Source organism: Nannospalax galili, unplaced genomic scaffold (assembly GCF_000622305.1).
Source record: "Nannospalax galili isolate Female #2095 unplaced genomic scaffold, S.galili_v1.0 scaffold235, whole genome shotgun sequence".
Classification (NCBI taxonomy): Eukaryota; Metazoa; Chordata; class Mammalia; order Rodentia; family Spalacidae; genus Nannospalax; species Nannospalax galili.
This window is the reverse complement of record NW_008338118.1, coordinates 5,858,587-5,879,482: the sequence shown is the minus strand read 5'-3', so window position 1 is coordinate 5,879,482 and position 20,896 is coordinate 5,858,587.

Below are 20,896 nucleotides of genomic sequence, written 5' to 3'. Positions count from 1 at the left end.
ACAAATTTGACTCTATAGGCCTTTACTTCTCTCTCTCGCTCTCATTCTCTCTCTCTTTCTCTCTCTATATATGTGAATAATACATATACATATATATAGGGGTATATATGTACTGTTAAGGTTTAAAAATATTTTATTTATTTTAATTTTATGTGTATGAGTGTATTGCCTACATGTATGCAAGTGCACTAGTGTCCTACAATGTCCATGGAGGTCAGAAGAGGGCATCAAATCCCCTGGAACTGGAATTACAGATGGTTGTTAGCCACTATGTGGTGCTGGGATCTGAACTTGGGTCCTCTGCAAGAACAGCCAGTGCTCTGAAATACTGAGCCATCTCTCCAGCCCCTGTTGAAGGTTTTAAAAGATGAAATTCTGTTAAATTAAAATTTTATCAAATGCCTTTTATATATCAACTCTAGATGATCATTTTTTTATTATTCAATCTGTTAGTGTGCTGTATTATGTTTTTTTGATTTGCATATGTTGAACCATCTTTGCATCCTGGGATGAGTTCCACTTGATTGTGGTGCATAATACTTATGATATGCTGTTGGATTCAGTTTGCTAATGTTTGGTTGATGATTTTTGCATCAGTGTTCATCAGGGATGTCAGCTTTTAAGTTTCTTTAGTTCTTTTTTTGTTTTTGGTAACATGAATGCTTGCCTTCTAGGCTAAATTTGACAGAGTTCTCTCCTTTTCGGTTTATCAAAATGATTTAAAAAGAACTGACATTATTTTAGAAAATGTTTTATAGAATTAACATTGAAGTCATCAGGTCTTAGTCTTTACTATACTATGTTTTTTTCTTACTTTTTTATTTCCTTGTGTTCGTTGCTCATAGATTGTGTGTGCCTAGTAGTTTATCCATTTCTTACAAGCATTTCAAATGGTTGGCATCTAGTTGTTCAAAATAGTCTTTGATAATATTTTGTATTAAAAAGACTAAATCTTAAGTGTCTTTGGCAGGTTATGATATCAGTTGTAATGTCTCTTTTTAAAGTTTAATTTTGTTTCTGGAGTCTTTTCTTTTTTGTAGTTGCTTAGATTCACTTGAATGTTTATTGACTTTCTTTTCAAAAAGCAATCCTGTTTCAGTTTTCTTTTGTATTTAAGTCTATTTTGTTTATTTCTGCCTCAGTCTTTATTTTATTCCTTCTACTAATGTTGCATCTGCTTTGTTTTGTGTTTGTTTTTGTTTATATGAGAGTTGGTGTTAAAATTGTTAGCTTGACAGAATCCAGAACCCCCGAAAGAGGAATTTCTGAGTATGCTTGCAGGGTAGCATCTTAATTTCAGTAATTGATGTGGGAAGACCCCTATTAATTGTGGAAAGGATCATTTCCTGGGCAAGGGACCCTTGAGTGCAGAAAATGGAGAAAGTGTGCTGAGCAGAGCATGCATGCATTTACTGCTTCTGTTCCTGAATAGACTAGTTGCAATGGACTAGTTGCTTCAAGCTCCTGCTGCTTTGATTACCCCACTATGATGGACTGTGCCTTGAAATGTGAGCTAAAATAAACCTTCCTTCCTTAAGTTGCTTTTGTCAAATGTATTTTATCATGGTAATAGGAAAGGAAACTAAGACACTTTATTTTTAAATATTTCTCTTTCTCTTTTTATGGAGATGGCTATTTATTAAAACATAACATTACTTTGGCTATATCCCGTAAGTTGTATTTTTTTTATTTATTTCATGAAAAAAACAATTTTCTTTTTATTTCTTCATTGGATCATTAGTTATTGAAGAATATATTGTTTAGTTTTCATGTATTTCTACAATTTCTTAAAGTTCCTCCTGAGTTTGATTCTAATTTCATTTCTTTAATACCCGAAAAGATGATATGCTTTAAATTCTTTTGAATTTCTTCATGTTTATTTTATTTTGTGGGATAATATATGGTTTATCCTGGGTAATAGTCTATGTGCTAATGAAAAGAATGCGAATTCCTTGGCTGTTGTATAAGATGCTCTATAAATGTCTATTGGGGACATTTGGTTCATAGTATAGCTCAGCGTTGCTGTTTCTTACTGACGTTCCTAGATTTACACAATCTGTCCACTGATGAAAGTGCATGCTGAAATCCCCAAAGAGTATCATATTGGACCCTATCTCTCCCTTTAAGTCTGATAATCTTTGCTTTATATAATTGAGTCCTCCAGAGTTGGGGGTGCATTTATGATTATTGTTTCTGCCTGTTGAATTGATCCCCTTTTCATTATATATTGACCTCCATTGTCTCTTTTGTAGAGTTTTTGACTTAAAGCTTCTTTACCTGTTCTAGGTGTAACTACTTGAGCTTGCTTTTGTTTCTGCTTTTTGGAATACCATTTTCCATCTCTTCCTTTTCAGACTGTATGTGAAGTGAGCTCCTTGTAGGTGGCGTATAGTTAGATTGCATTAAAAACCCATTCAGTCACCTTATATCTTTTAAGGAATTTAAATTTTGTGCACAAGGTTATTGATAAGTAAAACATTTATACTGTCATTTTCTTCTTTGTTTTCTGGTTATTTTGTATACCCTTTCTGTAGCTTACATTTATGTTTTTTTGTGTAGTTTACATTTATGTTTTCATGGTTTTCTATAGTGATAAGATTGTATTTTTTTCGTTTTTTTTTTTTTTAATATCTGCTTTACCAGTGGATCTGTTCTTTTGTGTATTATCCTATGTTTGCTTCTGGATAGAGAACTCTTTATGCACTTTTCAATAACACTTGTGATAATGCTTTTTCTATTTGTTCTTACTTTAGAAAGGATTTATCCTTCATCTCTGAACATTTTATTGGGCATAATATTCTTTTCTTTCGGGGGGTATAACAGTCTTAATTCCCACTTTTATTTTTCCACAAATTTGAATATGCCATCCCATTCCTTCCTAGTCTCTAAGTTTGCTGCTAAGAAATCTGCTGTTAGTTTAATAGGGAGTCCTTTAGGAATGAATTGGTACGTGAGCTATTTTTAGGATTCTTAGTCTTGTATTTTTGACAATTTGACTGTAGTATGTGTGATGGTTAATGATAATAGTTGACTTGGCAGGAATTAGAACCACCTGGGTGGGCCTCAGGGCATGTTGATGAGAGATTATCTTGATGGTATGATTTGAATGTGAAATGCCTCCCTTAAATTGAGTTGGTCCTTAGCTGGTGGCACTGTTTGGGAAGGTTGTGGAACCTTTAGACAGTAAAGGCTTCCTGGAGGAAATGGGTCACTAGGGGTGGGCCTTAAGGATTTATAGCCTGATCCTACTTCCTTTTCATTCTCTGCTTACTGAGTGCAGATGCAATGTGACCAGCCAGCCCTCTGCTCCTGTCACTATAACTTCCCTGCTCCTTTAGGTAGCCTTTGTCAGAGTATTTCATCACAGCAACAGTAAAGTAATTAACACATGTAATTAGGTTAATTTATACAGGAAGGCCCATCTTAACTGTGAGGGATTGGGTACTATATAAAATTGAGGAAGTAAGTTGAGCATTATCATCACTCTGCTCCTTGATTGTGGCTATAAAATAGCTTCCCTGAGCTCCTGCTCTGTGACTTCTCAAAATGATGGAATTAACCATGAACTGTGAGCCCAAATAAACCTCCTTTTCCTAAATTGCTTTTGTCAGGGTATTTTATCACAGCAATAGAAAAGAAACAAGATACAAAATTAATACTGGGAAGTTGGACCGTTGCAGTAATAAATTTGACCATGTAGTTATTAAGCCCTTGGAACTGTTTTGTGGATGGAGTGTGGAAGAATTTGTAATTATGGGCTAGGAAAATTTTTGAATATTGTAAGTAGAGCTTAATGGGCCATTCTGGTAGGCGGTTGGATGACAAGAATGCTGAGAGAAATGCAGAGAATGGAGGCCAGGCTCATGAAGTTTCAGATTAGAACAAGGACTCCATTAGGAACTTGCATAGGGGACATTCAGATGGTATTTTGACCAAGAATCTGATTCCATTCTGGCCATGTTATGAGAACTTGAGTGAATTAGAATTTAAAGGAAACAAACTAACTTGTCAGTGGAAATTTCAAGAGAGCTGGTGCTGAGAAAACAGTTGTGATGGTTACAGAGTGCACCACTGAAGAGAAACTTGTGACAACAGAAAAGGTGTCTTGAGGGCAAAACCCCACCCATTGAAGGCTCCATCTTTTGAAGATCAAAAATCATTTGAAAGAGGAAAGTCTAAGCTAAGGGAGTGTCTGATCTTTAAAGGCAGCTGCCTAGAGAAGTGTTTCCCTGGGGTCAGCCAACAGAAGCTAATAAATATGTGCTCCAAGGGGGTGAGGATGCATCTTGAGCTGGCAGGAGAACTTGACAGTGTTGTTCACGTGGTATTGGTTTTGCAGCTGTAGATGATGTAAGATCGAAGGGTAAGTCATAGACTCCTGCTCCACGGTTTTAGAAAGCAGCCAAGGTAATGTGTGGCAGGGTAAGAGTCATTGCAATGCAGGCTTGAGAGACCATTGAGTGAAGCCATGAAAGTGAAGCTTAAATTCTAATGAAGGCCCCAAGTTATTGGAGATGATGCCAGGACCACGGAATGTATACTTAGGAAGCTGCAGGCATGGAGTGGAGCTGGCCTAAAGGAAAAAGTATGTCTAGTCAGGCAGCAAAGCTGGAGGAATGGGGCTGTCTAAGCCCTTTGGATCCCAGGCAATTTCATCATGATCTTTAGATGCCAGGCATGGAGCTATAGGAGTTGGTGTTTACTCTGCTGGATTTTGCTTTTGCCTTAGTCCAGTCTTTCCTTGTGATTCCCTGGTTCATCCCTTTTGGAATAGGAGTATAACTTTATGCCTATACATGTTGGAAGTATAGGACTTGTTTTTTATTTTTTATTTATTTTATTTTATTTTTTGAGGGTTTCTGATAATGCTACATTCTGAACACACAAAGGGTACAAAATGAATTTTTTCCCAGAATATTTCAAAGGATGGTGCCAGTCTATCATTGTGTGCAAAGCACCGTCACGTACTGTTACTGTAGGTCATTTTGTCTCTTAATTAAAGCAAGACACCATATGTCTATAGTTTTGGCCTGTACTTAAATGGGGGGATCCCCTAGAGGGTTCTCAGTCTCATTCATAAAAGATTTGAGGAATGGACCCAAACAGCAGAAAGTGGACAGAAATTTACCCTGTTCTGACTTTTTCCTGGTTCCCTGTCTAGAACTTGTAATGCTAATTACTCTTGCCTTTGTGTTTCCTTCACATCTCCTAGTCACCGGTCAAGGGCTTTCTTTTCTCCCTACAGATAAGAGGTATGCAATTTGGGAGTCTTTTAAATAGACCGACTGAAGGGGTACCCCAATTGCCTCACCCTGAGTCTCTGTGCAGCATGGAAGAAATCAGAGCAGTCTGTGTCCCAATTCCCTGTTGGTAATTTGAAGTAGAAATTGGCTAGGCAGTTAGGGTAAAAAGACCCCAAAGAAAAGTAGCCAGTTTCTTGGCTAAAAATCAAAATGTCCTTGGGCCTCTTAGCAACATAGTCTTTTCCAAAGGCCAAAAATGGCAAAAGTATTTGGGAGCTCTTATCTAATCTCAAAAAGATTTTAGGGTTACCTCTTCAGAGGGGGAAATGTTAGAATAGCAAAAAGCCCCATAAATTTAACTGGTCAAACTATAAAATCCCTAGTCTATCTGTTGGAGGACTGTCTTAGTTTGTTTCTTCATTGCTGTGACAAAATACTCTGACCACTACTAACTTGGGGAGGAAAGGATTTGTTTAGCTTACATATCCCAGGTCACATTTCATCCGGGAGCCCAAGGTAGGAACTCAGGGCAGGAGCTGGAGCACAGGCCATGGGGGAACTCTGCTTACTGGGCCTTGCTCCCCTGGCCCCTGCTCAGCTTGCTCCCTTATCCAACACAGGCCCACCTGCCCAGGGGTGGCACTACCCACAGTGGGCTGGGCCCACACAGACATGGCCACAGGCCAGTCCAATGGAGGAAATTCCCCAGTTGAGGCTCCCTCAACCCAGGTGTGTCAAGTTGCCACTAAAGCTATCCAGAACAAGGACCTGCTTTTCCAATCTCACTGCTCAATCACTTGGTGATAGAACCACCCTTAGGAAGGCAGGTTCACCTTAAGTTATGCAAAATAGATGAGCAGAATACCTGGTGCATGAATGAGGTAGCGAATTTTTCCTGCCTGGAATCCCACCTTGTAATGCAGAACTAACTCCACAGAACTTCTGAGCAGCCACAATCATATAGGTCTCTCTAAGTCTGTCTGCTTTCTGCTTTTTTGGGACTTGTTTTTTTATTTTATGGGCACTTATGTTTAACAGGTTACTTTGAGTCTTATATTAGACTTAGACTTTGAATTTTTAAACAGTGTTGGAATTATTAAATACCATGGGAACTTTTAAGGTTAACTCTATATTTTGTATTTTAAGGTGCTGTGAGCTAATGGGTACTAGAAATATTGGGTTAGGGATTCAAAGTGATGTATTTGGGTGTTAAGTTGATGAGGGGTATAGTTTTGATGGTTAGTGTTAATTGTTAACTTGACAGAATATAGAACCACCCAGGAGATGGGCTTTTGGGCATGCCTATGAGGAATTATCTTGATTAGGTTAATGTGGGAAGACCCATCTTAACAGCGTGTGGGACCATCCCCTGCATGGGAATCATGGACTGCACAAAATGGAGAAAGTGAACTGAGCACCAGAACTTATTTCTGTCTTATTCTTGACTGTGGATGCAATGTGACCAGCCGCCCCCGGATCCCGCTGCTGCAACTTCCCTGAAATGATGGATTATATACCCCCAAATAATGCCAAAACTAGACAAGACAAACTCTTCCTTCTCAAGTTGCTTTTGTCAGGGTATTTTATTAGAGCAATAGAAAAATTTCTAAGACAGCATGCTACAGAGAGAAACTCTGTTTTGTCAAATCTATTTGGGGTATCTATTAGTTACTTTCCCTGTCACTATGACCAAATACCTACAAGAAGAAACTTAAGAGAGGAAGGATTTATTTTGGTTCATAGTTTGAGAGAATAAAGTCTATCATAGTGGAGAAGGCATAGCAGAATTCATGCGGGAGTATGAAGTTTATATCCTTTTGTCTTGGTGGTCAGGAAGCAGAGAGAGTCTGAGACTGAAAGTAAGACTGGGCTATAACTCTCAAGATCTGCCTCTCAGAAACCCACTTCCTCTAGATAGGCCCCACCACTTAAAGGTTCTGTCATCCCAAACTGTGCCATCAGCAGGGGACCAAGTCTCCAAACACATGAGCCTATGAGTGATGATGTTTTATTTTGAAACTGTAACACTCCATTCGTATATCGCACAGATTCATGGCCTTCACAATGCAAAATACATTCAGTTCAACTTCAAAAGTACCCATAATCTTATAGTTTCAACACTGTTGAAAAGTCTAAAGTCTCTTGGGGAACTCAAGACAATGTCTTAACTATGAGGCCTTCTAAAATAAAAACAAAGTTCCATACTTCAAAGATACAATGGTATGAATCTTTCCAGCCCAAAAGGGAGGAACAGTAAGATAGTAAGCAAAGACTTGACCAAAGCAAGGCTGAAACCCAATAGGGAAAGCAGCATGCCCTGCAACTCCATGTTAGATATCTAGAGCTTATAGTGGCATCTTCTGGACTCCAATGGGCTTGTGTAGCCCTGCCTCTCTAGGTCTGCTGCTTTCAGCACACATAACCTCTTTATTGGGCTGATTCTACCCAATTTTAATAGCTTTGTTTGGTAGATATCCCATATTCCTTGATTCTACAAGATCCTGGGGTCTTTGCTGCAACTTAGTCTTCACCCTCACAGCTTCGCACAGTGGTCTCTCAGGGCCCACATGCAGGGAATCTGAAACGGAAATACATTATCTTGCCGTATCTGCTTTTTCAGACAGTGAAAGTGTGCATTACCCCATAAGTCTTACATTATGTATTTCTGAAAAGTCACTGCCTACCACATAGATAATGATACCAAATTCTGCTACATGCTAGAGGGGTGGCCTAGCTTGGCAGTATCCTCTTTGTACTTAGGTGGCTGAAACTGAGTCAATATTTCCTTCAGAGGTTGTTTCTGAGTAGGGAATCCCTGTCGCAGCACTCTCTGTTCAGGAAACTTTCTTTCAAATTAATTTGCATTTTTGTACCCATTGATGAGTGGGGTCTTGCCCTCTGGGCACCTTTCCTAGAGTGTAAGATATCTCTTTAATTTCATTAATTTATTTAACAATGATTACTCCTCTACCTACAGTCTAAAGTCTACTCATGTTCCTCTCTACACCAAACTGCCTATCTCACCCATCTTTTGGCTCACTCGCCTCTCTTTTTCACTGTAAATCTGGCTAAGAGCATTGAGTCATAACCATGACCTGAATGTTATGTCATCTTGAAACTTTCTCTACCAAGCAACTTAGTGGATTACTTTTGAATTCACCCTTTTCAGGACATAGGCAGAACATACCCAGATTTTTGGTCATAATGTAATCTGAATGGTCCCCTACATCTATTTATAACAGAATTTTTGTTTTCCTCTGAAACCTCATGAGCCTGGCTTTCAGGGTTCATATTTCTATCAGGATTCTGGCCTCTCTCTGTCCCTCCTTCCTTCCTTCTGTCCTTCCCTCCCTTCTCTCCCCTTTCTTTCCCTCCCTCCTCTGTAATGGCCTATTAAACTGATTACAACATTCTGTAACTTTGGTAGCTTACAGATTCAACTTCTTACAAATCTGTCTTGCATACTAATTCTAGAAGCCTAAGGATGATGTGGCTAAGTTTCTCACAGCAACAGCTATGATCCCACTTCTTTGCGCCAACTTTCTGAATTATTTACTTTTCTGATTTCTTTGGCAAAATGTTTGACGAGAAAGAACTTAAGGGAAGGATTTATTTTGGCACATGATTTGAGAGGTCAGAGTCCATCAGAGCAGAGAAAGCATGGCAGAGTTTATGGTGGTGGGAGCATATGGCTTATACTCCTCACATCTTGGTAGACCAGGAAGCAGAGAAAGACTGGAGCCAGCCTATAACCCTCAAGGTCTGCCCTCCCTGACCCACTTCCTTCAAGTAGGTTACCAAAATAGTACCACCAGCAAGAGACCCAGTGTTTAAATGCATAACCAAGTGTTCAAGGACATTTTACATTTAAACTATAATGAGTACTTTGAGCTGCCTAGAACTACCTGTCAGTTTCCTTCCAATGATTTGTTAAGTTTTCTTATTTTATTGATTGAATATATTTTCTCTGCCTTTTGGAATATTCATAATTATTCTTGTAATTATTCTGTAATGCTCATGAAATTTGTTCTTTTTTTCTTTTCATTTTCTTTCCTTCCTTCCCTCCCTCCATTCTTCCCTTCCTTCTTCCAGTTTTGATTACTATTTCAAAAGACCTGTGATCAATTAAAAAATTATTTCCTCTGCTCATTCTAGTACATTGGTGAAGCTCTCAGTTGTATTGGTTTTTAATCTCCTGTGTTGACATTTTTAGCCCTAAGACTTTTTAATTGATTCTGTTTATGATTTCTGTCTTTGTTGAATTTCTCATTCAGATAACAAATTGTTTTTGCAATTTCAATGGATTGTCTATGTATAGTCTCTTATATCTTGCTGAGTTTCTTTTGGATCATTATTCTGAATTGCTTTTCAGGTACTTCATAAATTTTCTTAAGTTTTTGGTCTGTTTTGGGGGTAATTATTGTATTATATTTTAGTATCATGATGATTTGTTTTTTAAAATAATTATTGTGTGTCCTTATGGTGATCCATATCTGGTGCACCAGTGACCTGTTCTAGTTTTATAGAGTAACTTTGATAAGGAGAGACATTTTTCTGTAAATGAGTTGGATACTATCAGTTAGATAGGATATATTGGTATTAGTTACAACTAAGCATAAAGGTGTAATCTCTGTGAATTTTCCAGGTATAATCAATGTTACCAGTAGCTGTATGTCAGTGGTTTAAACTGAAGGTTTTATGGATGTAATATGTGACTTTGCCAATGGATGTGTGCTTCCTGAGGTGTATGACTTCAAGAACTGGGGGAAGACTTGACTTCCAGTAGTGGCAGGGGCAGTGCTAAGGTGTAAGCTGTAGAGGGTATGTTTTAAGGCCTCACAAGGGCAGATTCTGCTACCAGAAGTTTTCATTGGCAATATGAGTGTTGCTGCCAGAGGCATGGAGCAGATGATTATTTCTTCAGGCCCCATTGGTTTGAACTCTGCTAGAGACAGGGCTTCTGACAGTGCATCAGGGGGCAATAGAGGTAAGGGCTCAGTGAATATATGTCCTTAACTCTTACCCCCTAGAGACAAGCTCTATTGTCACCAAGGACGCTCAGCAGTGAGAGTGACAGTATCATAGACATGAAGAATTGGAGATGTGTCCTCAGAACCCACAAGGACGAGCCCTGTTAGTGGTAGGCTTTTTAGCAGTGGCAGTGGCATTGTGTAGACTACAGTGGACATGCACTATCTTTGTTAAAAAAAGCTCTGCTGGAAGCCTGATACAGGGCATATCCTCAGATTTCACAGAGCTGTGCATGAGAGATGGTTGTAGTAGATGTGATGCATGGACTACAGGAGATGCATCCTCAGATTTCACTGGTGAGTACCATTGGTGGAATGGAAGATGTATGAAGTATAAGCATCAGCATGCCTTAGTTTTGTAAGTGTTGGAGATGGCACCTTTTGCTGTTTTGGAATACCCACCTCCCATAGTGCAAGCCACTGCATAGGATTAGGTGCTGGTGTCCATACAGCTGCAGCCTTTTATATAAGTGTACAGGACTATCCATCCATCCATACATCCATACATGCATAAATACATATATCTCCCCACAGATAAGCATAGATAGAGCCCTTAGGCAGTGTAGACTCTAACCAGGGCTTTATTCTCAAGGCTGCATTGAGTCCCAGTCTGAGCTCTGGGGCTCAGAAGGGGTTGTCCTCTCACCTTCTAAGGTAACCATTCATTTGTTGTAGCTCCTTGTGGAGGAAGTGAATACTGGGTACCTTTGTTTCACCGTCTTGGATTCTCTTTTTATTACATTATCTTTTACAGCATCTTTTCTTGTTTTTTACTACAGGGCCCCATATTTTTAATTTGTACTCACCCACTGTAAATTATAGCTGATATTCTCTTTCCTTTATGTAGGAAAAGAGCCAATAAACAAGTGTAACATTCTTCTTTCTAGTGAGCAGGATGAAGTGAGATGGTAGAGATGGACTAGGAGAGTGATCAGAGTTGCCTGGCTGCCATCTTCTTCTTTTTTTTTTTTTCAGTGACTGAGTGGTAATTCAGCACCAGGGTAGAGAATAAGACTCTTGACTCTATGCTGCATTCTTCAATCTACCCATACCAATAAGAAAGTAACAGTTGGATGACCATCTGACTCTGCTTTTGCTTTCTGAAAGAGAAGGAGTAAAATTTCAGTAGAGAACTTCTTTCCCAATTAGACCTTAAAGTCTGAGGGTGTATGTTTTTATTCTTAGGAAACAAAACAATCCCAGTCTTTCAAAGGACTTTTATACTTACCCCTACAAGGCTCATAGGGCAGATTTTCATAGGAAGACAAGGAGACATATGTCTCTGTCATGGTTCAAGTACGTTGGAACCATATAACACAGTGGTTAAAGTTGAATATCAACTTATGGAGTCTGATAGATAAAATTAAGTTTTTGCTCCTTCTTCACTATGTAACTAGTGCTATTTTCTTTGATTATGTCTAACCCACAGGCATATTATGAAGATGAGAAAAGTCAAAGAACATGTTACAGAGGTCCTCAATAAATGAATGCTAACTTACTGTCATTGCCAAGATTTGGAAGTAGTTTCATAGAGAAGCCAATGATGATCTTCCCAACTTCTGTCTTTCTTGCTGGCTTTGTTATCTTTCCCTGATGAACTTACTTGTTAAGGATATACATTCGTGAGCTGTGATTGGGTATGAGACTATGGAACTGTATTCAGACCAACATAGGTAGGGAAGATGAACAAAAAAAATGACTCCTAGACCAAGAGTTTCTTCATATTTGCAATTGTTAATTTCTCTTCCAGTCAAGTCTTTTTCTCTCACAGACATTTGTTGAGTGCCTGCTTTGAGTTAAATTGCCTCCTTATGCTCAGAAAGTTTGTGGCTTAGTGGGTGAACAAATATAATTTTGATGAGGTACGACTATGACAGTGGAGACAGTGAGAGGGAGGAAATATGAGCATGTCACCTGACACAGTGATTTCTGGAAGACTTCTCAGAACTGATGACAAGTTAGCTGAATTTTGAAGGGAAAGTAGAAATCAACCAGGTTTGTAGAAAGAGGACTGCATGCAAAATATTCAGTTATTTGATACTTTCATGGACTTGGGGAATTGAAAGATTAGAAAATGATCATTTACTTTCTCTTATTGTACTGAATGTGCATATGTAATTTAGAATAATTTGATTTATTGTTGAACAAAGCAAATACTCTGAATGTATGCAGGTGGCCAATACATGGCTACAAAACTATCCTGGGGTTTCAGCTCTGTTTATGAGGCATAGAATTAAGGCCACAATTGTTACACATAATTCTAAGCAAACAGTAGATATTTAATTTGTATCATTCATTACATTGAGTTTATTCTAATGTAAGGTTCTTTCATAAATTCCTCAGCCTGAAATTTAGTTCCTTGTGATTCTTGACTGATAGGAATTCTTTATCCTAAGATTGCCCATGGCCGTACTTCTTGTACATATAACTAGTTATGCCCTTTAATATATTCCTCAGAGAGTAAGTTTAGTTGCCCACAACAACAAATCATTAATATTTCACCTACCTGATCAAATATCTGAAGTATGCACATTTATTCTTGCATCCCTCTTGGCATCCTATACATCAGCCACATATTAATCACTTAGTAAATACATGCTAAACTTGAACAAGCATCTCCCTCATAAATATTTGGTTTAGCTGGATGGCATGGAGAATTCCATATTTCTGTATACTTTAGACATTTTCCCTTCTACTCTTGTCTATTTAACTGGTGCAGGGCACACAGTGTTAACTACCTTGATGAAAGTCTCTTCTCTTCCCACCTCTTAGCTCCCCCAAGTGATGAGAGTAGGTAGATGGACATATTTACTTCTTGGGTGAAGAAGGAAAGTTAAGGGATGTCCCACAACCCTCTTCTCATTCCTTCTGTGAATACAGCCTGTCTGAAGGAATGCAGCCCGTCTCCTGCATTCTTATTACCAGGGCTTTGTAACAGCAGCTTCCATAAAATATCCATCTACAAAGTGGAATCCCCACACTTGTGCAAATGGCCACTGCATACAATACCTGCTCATATTCATCCAAACTCTGAGTACTTTCCAAAACAAATTGTGTTCTATTTTATGATTAGGCTATACTGCTGCTATAATAGCATGCTTTAGTGTTAGTATTATGAAAATAACTATGATCCATCTCTGAAAGTTGCTACTCATTTTTGTGTTCTTAAAAAATGAAGATTTGGCCAGGCGTGGTGGTGCATGCCTTTAATCCCAGCACTTGGGAGGCAGAGGCAGGCAGATCTCTGTGAGTTCAAGGCCAGTCTGGTCTACATAGTGAGTTCCAGGCCAGCTGGGGCTACAGGGAGACCCTGTCTCAAAAAGACGAAAAAAAAAAAGAAGATTTGAGTCTCTCACCTATGTCAAATAGAAGTTGGTACTTGATCTGTTACTGGAGAAGAATTTCAGAGATGATCTGATGTGCTAGCCAAATTCTGCTGTTGGAACCACTGCACTCATTTTCAGTTACTTGCTGTGTTGACTGATTGCGGAGAGTGGAGTCCTTCGCAGAGAAATTTGATGTCCAGTACTATACTTCTTCTCTGGGGTGAGTGCTCATTCAGTGACTTGTCAATGAAGCCAAAGTCCTGGCCCTGTACTTCTTTGGGGACAGTTCTCAGGGCCTGTGTCAACTCTAGGACGTCTTGAAAGGTACTATTGCCATGGCTCCTTAGTTTAACTCCCTTCTTTGCCCAATCAGGTTCCCTTCACTCTTTGGTGAGTATTGTTTCTCCAAACTTTTTCCCTGATTTCTTCCACATACCCTTTTTTCTAAGTGTATCTACCATTTTTTTTTATTTTATACATCATAATATCTAGGAAATAAGTGTTAGAAACTATCTTGCAATCATGTAAATAGTAAAAATAAACTTAAATGAGAAAAATCCCTTCAGCCTAAAATGATTTTGTGGGGTGTTTCATATATTCAATAATGGTAAAAACAGTACCTAAAATTATTGTTTCCTATCTCTGTAGAAAATGATTTAGCCAGAATTTTTCTGCTCTCCTTGAGAAAACCTACTTCAGTCAAATGTGCTCATGAAACAATAGATTTTATCAAATACTGCCATTACCTCATTTTAATGACTCATCATTTGAACCCATGGACTTGACTTCTACTTTACTGATCACTGTTACTTATTTATGGGAATTCCACTCTGGTGGAATGCAATTTTCTTTTCTTTTCTTTTCTTTTTTTCTTTTGCTTTTAATTCACAATTTTCTTGTCTAGTCAGACTTCCTCAGCAGGCAAGGTTGGACTCTTATTCTGTTGCAGCTCAGTGCCAGACAGTGGGAGTAAAAATCATTAAAAAAAAAAAGACTCTGCTTTCAAGTTACTGACTACTGCTTTGTGTTTAGCAGGGCTGGGACAGGGGCAGGAGTCAGAAGGGGAGGTGAAGGCACAGAGGGTGAACAGGCAGTTATAAGGCAGCTCTGATATAGGAAGTTGGGACAGTACACATGGCGATGTGAGAACACATAGAAGAGCAAAATACCCCAGTTGAAATCGTTCCCCTAATTGAAACTAGAGAGGAGGAAAATAATTATGAGAGGCTTTACTAGTTATAATTTATGGTGGTTAGCTGAAAAGAGAAGTCCCAGAGACACAAGTCTATCTAGGATTTTCTATCTCACTTAGTTCTAGTCTCAATTAGTTCCCCAGATAACAATGGACACACAAGAGACTGAAAGACCACAGATAAAACTTACAAACCAGTACACTTGTGTCAGCCTCAGATTGCAGAGCCATGGACTAATAGGTGGTGGTAATTTTAGTTGTTATTTCTGAGGGAAGTTTGTTACACAGCAGTAGATAGTACAAACACTGGGTTAATTATCCATCTAGGCATAAGCCCCTTTACAAACCTTCTTCCCTGTACCATTCACCTGGAAAATCTGTCTTCCAGGATATGTTCTTACACTGTTCTTGAAGTTGCTCAAGTTCCGAGAAGACCTTTCTATTCTTTGGCATTCCTTTCCCCTTATCTTCCAAGTTTCAGCAAATACTCGCTGTCCTAAACACTCTGGGATTGGAAGAGAGGGTCAGGGAGTATGGGAAAGTCCAATCCCCAATGGAATTCTTTTTCTTTTTGATTTTATTTGAATGATGTTTGCTATATTCTGGCCAGAAATCCCACAGCCAAACAGGAATGTTTCTAAAAGTTAAAGTATTGTGTTTATTGCTAACAAGGAGGCATGCTTCTTCCTGTATCGCCATCTGTGGTGTGACGTGACAAGTGTGCAAAGGGTGGATCCGGGAGGGCTGCAGAAGAGAGAGACCTCTTTGAGAGACCACCCTTCAGGTTAGAAGAGGAACAACTGGCCTAAAGAGATTATTTTCACGATATGAATGTAATTTGATGATCTTAAAGGAACTCGGGTGTAGATAATAGAAGATGCATGGGTCTACAGCTTTTAAAAATATCTCTGGCTCCCCTTCCCCCCTTATATTAATTTTGTATTGACCCCAGGATTTTATACAATGTATTTTGACCATTTTCAGACCCTCTTCCCCTCTCCAATCCCGCCTTACCTCTCCACATCATGACCTTCATTATCATTTTTTCTTTTCAAAGTTAAAAAATGATATCAGGCTTAGGAACCCAAGACTAGACAGGTCACAGAACATAAGGAAAAGTCCAATACTAGTTTTTTTACTAAATAGTTATCATTTGAAACTGACTCCTAATGACCTATTACTGTACTCATAGATTAATGCATCTCTCAACTCTCACCAGAGAAGTTTCCTTTTGCTCAGATGGTGATTAACACAGAAACCCACAACTGGCCAATGTGCAGAGAACAAGAGGCTGCAGAGTGCCTATCTCTGAATAGGACACCTACAACAAACTTCAGCCTCCCAAAGCTCAGGGATCTTTGCAGACGAGGTGACAGAAAGATTGTTAAGAGCCAGAGGTGGTAGATGACCACAAGGAAATGGAGTTTTCCAGAGAGCTGGTCAGTTTCTCCCATGAACTCAGAACTCACAGCATGGTGACAACATACAGAAGTCCCATGCAAGCTCAAATCAGACAAAACCTCAACATAAACATGATGAAGGTTGAGAGATGTACTAATCTATGAGTATAACAGAAAGTCACTGTGAGTCACTTTATGTCTGTTTAGCAGGTTCCCCCCTGTGGCCTGTTGTTTGTCTAGCCACAGTTTCTCACCCCGATAACGGTGTCAGGTATGGACTCCCTGCTGTGAAGTGGGCCTTAAATCCAATTATATGGTGGGTGGTTACTCCCATAATATTCATGTTGGTATTGCACTATTGGCTCTATCTTGCCAAGCCATTTGTTATCGTAGCTCATAGGGTTCACAGCTGGGTAAGACTGATCATTGCCTTTCTCTGTCAGTGACATGCACAACACTTTCTAGTACTGAGAAAGCTAGCCAGCAAGGTCAGTACCAGCTTGATTTATTCTTGTTTGTTCTGTGACTCAGGTATGCAGTGACTTTAGCAATAGGGTCTTATCATCAAGTTCTGATGGGTGACCAAGTATAATTTCAACAGCCAGTGCTGTTTGAAGACCATTGTGATCTCTCTTGTCAACAACTCCAAAAGAGGCAGTTCATTCTTGGCATTGGCCTTTGCATTTGCTAGCCTGTAGTGTCTGTTAGGGCCATTGAATGCCTATTATAGGGTACCTCCATTTAAACTCTTTTTATATTGTATATGTATATATTAAGAGAAAATTCCATAGTAAGTTTCCATATGACTCTTTCAAAAGGCCTTCAGTGTTAGTTATCCCTCCTCTTGCCCTTCTGCCCTATCCTCCCATTTTCCACCCATTAAACCCATCCCATTATTCCCCTTCCACGTTATATCACTGTATTCTATCTCCCCTCCTATAAATCACCCCATGGCACCTTATTAATTTACTAATCTTAAGAATTTTCTTATTGAAACACACCTGTCTAAAGATTGAAAGCTAGCATCTACTTATAGGCGAGAGCATGCCATGTCTGGGCCTGGGTTACCTCCCTCAAAATGATTGTTTCTAGCTCCATTCACCTTCTTTGAGGAGGAGAATTTAGAACATTTCCTTGATTACCTACCTTAAAATCATGCTTTGCTCCTTTCTCAGGGAGCAGTCTTCCCTCTGACACCGTGGCTCTCTAGAGTTTTCTTACACATAAGATTACAGAATCAGCACTTGTTCTGGAAATTTGCAGCGGTTTGTGCTGAAGTGATCCTCCCTGAGCCTTGAGTGGGAGACAAACAGAATGAGATATAAAAGGCAAAACAGAGTTCAGCTATTCATTTCTTTATTAACTAAATGTAACCTAAACTGAATCCAAAATGATAACTCAAAAGCCACGAACTAGTTTTGCTTAGCAAAGATTTGGTGAAATATTTGATCATATGATAATACTTATCGTTACATCATCGAAACCTGAGACAAATTTGAATGGGTAGGGGAGGCTTATCCCTCAAGCACTGGTATAAAATGACTTTCTGGTCATTTTCTATTTCTATCCTTAAGCAGTTACATTTCTCTGGGGAAAAAGGGTTTCCTGTACTCTGAACTTTATTCAAGGTGATTTTTTTTAAGTAAAATAACTTTTATTTATGTAATTTTTTCAGTTTCCATACAATATAATTTGATGACATTTATATCCCCTCGCCCATGCACACCCCACCCCCAACTCAGTTCGATGTACTCTGTGGATAATAAAGCCTATAGCATCTGACTTGAATCCCCATATGTTCTCTAGTGTGTGTCCATCCACTGGAGCTTGCATATGACTTGTGTATGCTGTCCTCATTGCTGTGAGTTCACGTGAGTAACTGACCTGCTATCTGGAGATCTCCACCCCACCCATGGTCATCTTCCACCCTGGGCTCCCACAATATCTCCACTATTCAAGGTGATTTTGACTTTAAAAAATTCCCAGTATCTTTGATAACCTTGGCCCTTGCCCTTCTAATACCCACCTACTCCACAAATCAACTCAAATATTTGTATTCCTAGCACAACTTGGTGTCCAGAGGTGATACAGTTTCACAAATGTTACTACTGAAAATGTGTTTACAGAGCTCAGAGCTACAAGGTATCTTACTGTTAATTAAGTTCACTTACTGAAGAAGGGATTCCAAATTGTCATTTTTCTCAAGCACAAGATGCTACCTTCTTTCTTTTATCAAATGACTCTTTCAGGCAGAGGAAATCATCAAGAAAACCAGAAACTACCATAGGATTTTGAAGAGAATATCAAATATAGGAAATTGGTAGCAGAAAAACTGAAAAACTGAAAATTCAGAAGGGGAGTTCAGAGGTAACCCAGAGAAAGTAATTGCACCGAACATTTGCTGTCTCTTAAGGCTGGGGATGTTGAGAGTATTGATGAAGCTTGGTGGCAGGGGCTCTGCAGAATGTGACCAGGATGCTGCTGGTACTTCTAAAGGCTCCAGTGAGGCTGAGGTGAAGGCTAAAAGAAACTGGCAAAGGAGAGGGGGAAATGTATTTGCAGAACCTCAATGCCAGCATGACAGCAGATAGGTTAAAAGGCACTATTTGGAAAGACAATAGCCTAATAACTGGGGTAAGCCACCATTTTGCTCCATATTTTATCCCTTTTTCTTGAAAAGAATGAACTTTGAAACAAAGTCTTATATTCTATCATTACCTAATTGAGTAGTAGTTAAGAGTGAGTTCTAGAAAAGGAGGGGGAACACTGTGATTCTCCATTAAGATCTTATTCTTTAGGCCATTCCTCAGCTGTTCATCATTTCAATGTCTAAAGGCTCACAGTTGCACTGTGTGAGGAAATTGTCCTTGAACAGAGGAAATTGTCTCATCCAAGAACACTTTTCCTTATCGTAGCGCAGAACCAATGTCTGCCATTTAAAAGCTCCAACTCTTACTTCAATTTAAGACAATGCTGAAGGTCCGTCCCGACACTAGAGGTTCTCTTAAGATTGCCTGAAGTCTCACTTGAAACCGTACTGCAAGTCAGCTCATCTTTCCCATCCCCACCACTCTCCCTCACTTCCCAATCTTACAAGAGCAGTCTCCTGTCAGTCCCTCCTGACTTGCATGTCACCCTCCACCTCTGTTTCCAGGAGATGATTATAAACCTGGGAAGCAGTTTCTAGAATGGAATTTCGTGGATGGATCAGTTGTGATCAGTTTGGCTCTGAGGACACTATTACTGGTGGTACGTGGAATGTGAATAATCCTTGGCATGCAAGAGAAGCACAATCATTAAAACTTTTACCAGTAGTGAACCAACAGGGCATACAGGTGGAACTGGACATGCCAGGTAATACAAAACTTTGGCACTTCAAGAGTATGAGGGAAATGGTAGGTGTAAGAACTATAGAATTAGTTGGCTTTCTTAAGAACCATTAATTTATTAAAGAGATGGTGACAGGCATAGGGATATTATTCACAAGTTCAAGAAGAAAAGATGAAAACTAGATTGTCTCCTTGTAAGCATTCCAGTGAAACCTTCAATCTCCTGTGGCCAGAGGACAGAACCAACGAACAGGCTGGGTTAATCATTCAAGTAGGAAAGCTTGACAGAAATTGAATTGTTTCCAGCAGATGTTCTATATCAAGCTGAGGAAACCAACAGAGAAAAGGATGTGACCCAGAGATCCAGGTAAAATGGTAAAATCCAAATACATGTACTTCAGAACCAAGTTCCCTGAAACCTAAGCTCTTATAGAGGTGGTCCATCGTAACCATTAAAAATTAGGGATTTCCTCTTGCTTTAAGGCAATACAAAGACATCAAATGAGTCAGGCACTTTCAAGATCAAGTTTTTAGTGGGCCTAGATCAAATTCCATTTTGGGAACTGGTTGGTGTCTGACAACATAAGCCGAGTATCAGCACAGCCAGATTGAAAGCTGCTGATATGCTAAAGTAAAAGAGTTATTATGTTAAAGAAAGGGAAGAATGTGTGGCAGGCAGCCAGGTTGGAAGAGTATCATTGGAATGAGTGCCGAGGATGCTGGCTCAAGGAAGGTGGAGCACGTAGTTGGATAAGAGAACACTTTCTCTTGATATAGGATTTAGCACTACCAAAGATTCTGGTAGACAGTGCTTTGTGCCCATTCTCACAAGTGTGTTATTTTCTCTTCAAATCTTCTTGTCCCAAAATGTTTACCCTTGCTCCTACAGGTCCCTGACCTCAAAAACAGGCATATGCAAAAGAAGCCAACTCCAAGCAATTGATTTAACCTATAAATATTTGAAAAAGAAGTTTGTATAGTAACTCAAGACATATAATTTGTAGCAAAAGACTGCATTCACCTGTCAAATGGACAGACTTAAAATAAAATTTTCTCTGAGATTGTTGGGAACTTCCATAAATAATGTTTCAAACTGATATGACATTTCTTGAAGAATATATTGATGTATAGTCTCAAAAATTTAAATATGCATATTTTCATATCTGACCTCATATATTAGAATAATGATTATTACAGTCTTTTACGTTATTTTTCTTTTTTCTTTAAATTTATGAGAAACTTATATGTAATGGATGCTAGCTTATGATTTCTCATATGTTACAAATATTAGTATAGCTTTTTTTGTATCTTAATGGTTATTTATTGAGAGTGGAACTAGCATGCGGCAAGGGGAACGCTTGTCATATAAAATTTAA